The sequence below is a fragment of the Phragmites australis genome, chromosome 10, assembly GCF_958298935.1.
Source record: "Phragmites australis chromosome 10, lpPhrAust1.1, whole genome shotgun sequence".
In the NCBI taxonomy this organism is placed as follows: Eukaryota; Viridiplantae; Streptophyta; class Magnoliopsida; order Poales; family Poaceae; genus Phragmites; species Phragmites australis.
This window is the reverse complement of record NC_084930.1, coordinates 4,298,544-4,304,543: the sequence shown is the minus strand read 5'-3', so window position 1 is coordinate 4,304,543 and position 6,000 is coordinate 4,298,544.

The window sequence follows — 6,000 nt, the reverse complement described above, 5'->3', positions numbered from 1 at the left end:
AAATAATAAGGCTCGTCTGCGTGGCTTAAATAGCAAGTAAATGATTGGATCATTACAAAGACAGGTTTTGTTTTGTCTTGGTGCTGTCACTGATGAAGAAACGACTTTTATTTTAGGTAATTAACCTACAACTCTTCACTCTTCAGTGTGGGAGTGGCAAGAAATGGTTGCGCCAACGCGAGAAGCAGTTTGTTCACGGTTGAAAGGAAATAATCCTCAGTTACGAAATACTGCTACCTAAGGTCCGATTGATATCGTTTCAACAATTTAGCTGTCGGTCTAAGTACATGTTGTTTTGGTACGGAAAACTTAATGTACAAATATAGGACGACATGCATCAGTATCAAGAAAAATAAATGAGAAAGCTAGAATGATATGTGTACTCCTACTCCCGTAGTGGAAATACTAGTATATCACGTATAACTACTACATGGAAAATATCTAGAAAACTTCAATCTATCTCGAGCAATAGATTGGCATGCATAGGTACTATATAATTATGAGAAGGCTAGAATGACATGCGTACTCCAGTAGTTTAAGGAACAGTATGCCACACATAATATGGAATCTAGCTAGAGAATATAAACCTATCCCAACAATAGAAAGACATGCATCGGTCCTAATAAGAGTTGAAGGAGAAGTATTCCACATATAGATATGGAAACTATCTAAAAACATAAATCTATCCCAAACAATAGAATAACATGCATCAGTACTAACAAAAATGAATAAGAAATCTATAATGGCATGTGTTAATTAGTAGTGGAAGTACTAGCATACCACACATAAATATGGAAAAATATCTTTAAAAAAGAATCACAGAGAAATTATCACTAACAAAATTATTTGTACAAGAAACAATCCAATAAATCGCTAATACTCGTAAAAGATCTTGAGGGTTCAGAATGCTCAATTGCTCCAAGTTCCAAAATAGACATGCATCAAGAATAAATTGCCAAAATAAAAGGAAAATGAAATTAATCCAGATCCATGCATTGACATAATTTAAAGTGCTGACTGTAACATCTCGAGTTTTAGCATTTAGAATATAGCAAAATTCAATTATTTTTAAAAAATTTCTAATTATTCAAAACAACTTAAAAGCAAGGAAATATATATTTGAATATATATATATATATATATATATATATATTTGTATGTATATATTCACATATATTATTTTGGCTAAGTATTCCAAAAAGAACTAAATTAAATTTTAATTCAATCCCTGGAATAAATTGAATCATATGCATATTGATTTATTTGTTTTTATGGTTCTTTGACTGGATATTTGAATTTGAATGTCTCTCAAATTCAAATCTATTCTTAGTTTTAATTCAGCTCAAATCCAAATTGAACACAAATATTTTAAATTCAAATCCTCTCCTAAATCTTAGAGCTTCAAATCCTCATAATTCAAATACTCTTATTGAATTTATGCCAAACCCAAATCCAAATCAAAACCCCAAATTCAAATATTCTATTTGAAATTTTCCACAATCAATTCTAAAAAATCATTTCTTTTCTCGAGCTGCCTACCCATGCATCAGCCATTCGGCCACACGCCTTCCCCCACATGCTCGCCGCTCTTCTCCCTCCTCCAGCGCACGACCGCCGCAGTGTTCATAGTCACCACCGCGATTCCAGTGCATTCAAGACTGCCACAACTTCGGTGCCCACTCCTCTCTCTCTCTCTCTCTCTCTCTCTCTCTCTCTCTCTCTCTCTGCTTTCTCCCCGTCTGCATCACTACCGTTGCTCTTTCATCGCTGCCTCCTCGTGACCAACTAAGGAGCACCAGAAGCCCACCACCCTTCCTGTATCGCCCTTACTCACCTAGGAGCCCGAAGGGTGTGCGCCTGAGCCCGAGGCTGAGCAGACACCACTGCCGTCGAAGCTCAACACCACCAGCCACCCCTTGTCGTAGTTAAGCCCCAAAACAGGTATCTCGTAGCGCATAGGTGCCTGGCATCCATTCATAGTCGTGAGTCTCCGATGGGAATGTGATTCTGGTGAGCCCCCAATGTTGCGCCACCGCAACTACCCACCGCAGTCTCCCCCTCCTCCGCCTCTGCTCTGCTCTACCAGCAAGCCCGCGCCGGCATGTGTGGCAGGCCTCTAGCCTGTTGGCGTGGCCTGGCCGAGTAGGCTGTGGCTCCGACCAGGAGCAGCCGACCTGCTAGCGCAGCCTAGCAGCCAAAGTTGTGCTCTTGTGGGCTGACCCAACTGCCATGGTCCGCAAAGCTAGTGGGTCGACCCCAGTGGGTTGGACACTGTGTAGCCTAACCAGGACCAAACCTAAACCCATATCTAGCCCATATCAGCCCAATCCGAGTATTGTGCAGTGGGTCCACTAGTGTACTGTTCAGTGGGTCCCACATGTGGGCCCCACCCATGAATAATGTCATTTCATAACTTCTCAACTTAATTTTAGATTAAATATTCTAGGAGTCGTAACTTCTCCATTCTAACTATGATTCTAGCAATTCTTTTGCCTAAATTAAAGATGTATCCATTAAGGTTCATTTGGTATTTTATTTGGTGTTATGTGATTCTTCTCTAGTCTAGGCCATTGTTGATCGTTGTCACGTTTGCAGAACCGAAGGATTTTGCGGAGAACCCGGAGGATCCTATCTTCAACCAAGGGTTAGAAGAAGACTTCAGAGAAGGCAAGTCCTATCTCCTTAATCATTTTGAACCCATATTTTCAAAAATCTAATTGGTTAACTTAAAACTAGACTTGTTATCGCACGTTCCATGTATTGTGCTATTTCAACTATTTGCAGTAGTTACATCCTATCAAACAATTGCCAGCCTTAAATGTCTTATCTAGAATACATATCACCCTAGTCATTATCTATATTAACGTCAGACAACGTCTTGATATCTAGCATACTTAGGATGAAATACATCTCTTTAAAGATGTCGCTAGTGGAATACATCTCTTCTAAGGCGTCGCTTCACTATTTAATCAATTCAACTCATATGCCATGAATCTTTGGTGAGTGTGGAATTCTTGATGTCGTGTGGGATATGACGGGTGATGTATAAAATAGGTGAAAACTGTTTTGGCGGGGACAAGTGGAGTAGTCCTCCGGTAGATGCTCTGGGGCATTGAGTTACCTCTGTGGTACCAGCTCTAGATGCTTGCCCCCGTCGTATAAGTACTGAATCATTGCGTTGTCATGCTAAGCCACCTCGGTGCAACCATGTGTCCTATATGAGCAGGACTTGACTCTTCTGTCTCTCAACCAAGCTGGACATTTTACTATGAGGTCGGGTGAGAAACGAAGACCCAAGCGTCGATCAGGTGCTCTGCGTGGGTGTTTCCGACCTAGCCACACTACGATGGCCAGTGGGGGGTGCACTCTATACGAGACCTAGAGCACTTGGGATATCTAGAAGTAGTGTTCGGCAAATGAAGGTGATTGAAGCATCTCGATATGATTCGCTCCTCCGCTTGCAACGGTTGAAGGCTAAGCGTATTGCATGGGTACATTTTACAACCTCTGCAGAGTATAAATCTATTCAAATAGTCGTGTCCACGGTCATAGGCATAGAAGTAATGGCCTCACTTGGTTAGACTCGAGGCGTGTGTATCTTCCGTATATCTATTCTAATACCTTAAAATAGTATAGGACTTGCTAAGTACCTTCCATACCCGTTCTTGCTATCATTCAGATGAGGGAGCAGACATCAATTTTGCTGGAGACGAAGGCGCGGATGAGGAGTAGATTTAGTAGTTATGTTTGCACCCTAGCTACCTGTGACTTTAGGTGGTTGTTCTGCTGTGCTTTTGTTGGCATGTTGGCCAGGCTTGTAATACTATATGGTTTAAGACATTTTTTATGTAATCTTAATACTTTTATATACGACGTATGATTGTAATGTCATAATTGTTATACTATATGTATAATCTACTTGATCTAAGAACTGATATAGGAGGCATAGGAGATCCTAAAAAAAGCGGAGTCTTACACCTACACTAGGAGAAACTTTATTGTGTAATGGTTACACAAATTGATTTTTGTAACCAACCAACCAAAATCCTATGTTAGAAATTGTAAAAAAAATCCAACAAAAATATGATAGTGTAGAGCATGTTGTCATCTATCATCTCATAAAATTTGAGTTCAAACACCAACTTGTATAAGGTCCTGTACAAATTGTTATTCACTACTGCAAAAAGGTTGCGAAAAGGTATAAGAGTGTCGGTTGAAAAATAGCTTCAGTGCTGGTTTTTCAATCGACACTCTTTATTCGGCACTGATAGACACTGATTATCAATGCTGGGTTTGGAACTAGCACTGAAACTTCTTTTCAGTACCGATTAATGCCTCCAACCAGCACTGAGAATAGTTCCTAAGCCAAAAAAATAAACGAGCTGGCTCTTTCGAGCCGGCTTGGCTAGCACTCCTGCCGCCACCGCCGTGCTCCTGCCACTGCCACCACCGTCGCATGCTCAAATCGACTCTTATCATCCATACAAATACATCTCAAGCTTAAATCGAATCATCTCAGGCTCAAATCGACTCATCTCAGGCTCAAATCTTCTCAATCTCATTCATATGAACAAATCAAACTAACCTAAACAGCACAACAAAACCAAAAAAGAAGCGACGATAACTTCAGCTAATGATACAACAAAGGACTAAATTAAGACACCTCAAATCTTTGTGTTCGTCCTATATGATAGACCAACAATTTTGCTTGGCACTTTGGAATTGCAAGCAGTCAAGCACTTTCATTGTCCACTCCATAGCTACTACTACTACACCTGGTAACCGGCAGGCCAGTACCTCTCCACCAGCGTTGGCCAAGAGGCGATCAAGAACCAGGCTGAGCTTGTGGACGACGACAGCAGATATGCGGGATGGAACAGCCGAGGCGGGGCGATGCCATGCTGCTGCATCGCGAGAGGGGCCGAGTGGTCGGCAAGGAGGTGGCGAAACTCGGCTTCAAGAATGTCAAGTGCGCCAAGAGCAGCGGATCGAGCCCATGCACAGTAGCGGCAATCCCCACAGCGCGGTCGATGTGGGGGGCCGCCGCGACGAGCTCGGCCTGCGACGCATGGATTGGGTGCACGGCAGCCTCAAGCGCCGATAGCGCCATCTGGATCTCCTCGAGCCAGGGCCCCGCTCGGGCCAGCGCTTGGCCCAGCACGGGCAACTTCTCCAAGCCAGCCCGCAGCGTGCGCCACGCGGTCGTCGTCGTCCTAGTCCATAGCGGGGGAGGGGGGAGAGATCCAGAGAGAGGGGCGGTGGGGAACGGGAGAGAGGAGGGATCCAGAGAGAGGAGGTGGTAGGGAACGGGAGAGAGGAGAGATCCAAAGAGAGGGGACGGTGGGGAACAGGAAAGAGGAGAGATTCAGAGAGAGGGGGCGGTGGGGAACGAGAGAGAGAGGAGAGTTTGAGAGACAATGCGAGAGAGATAAGAGCCGAGCAAAATATCTAGAGCCGGACGTTTGGTGAACCAAAATTAGATTGGATAAAAATTTCGGATCCATATAGACTATCAGTGCCGGTTCTGGTCATAACCGGCACTGATAGTTGGAGCTAGATGTTTGTCGAGCCAAACTTAGAATGGATCAAAATTTTGGGTCTAGATGAACTATCAATGCCGGTTATGACTAAAACTGGCACTAATACATCAGTGCCGATTTGTAACACGAACTGGCACTAATACGGACTATCAGTGCCGGTTTTTAGCAGCTTCATCACTGTTCCGGTGTGGGAGGTTAAGAACTGGCACTGATACATCTTTAGTGGTGGTTCCTGTACAATCGGTACTGATGTATCGCTACTTTTGATCAGTTCAGTAGTAGTGGTTTGAGCTTAAATTTTACGAGATGATAGCATACTCTATACTATCATATTTTTGTTGAAATTTTTTGCCACTTCTAACATAGTGTTTTCATTTGTTGGTTATACAAATCATGACTCCTAACCGTTACACAATAAAATTTCTCCTGCACTAGACCAAACTTTCCAATCACAATTTCA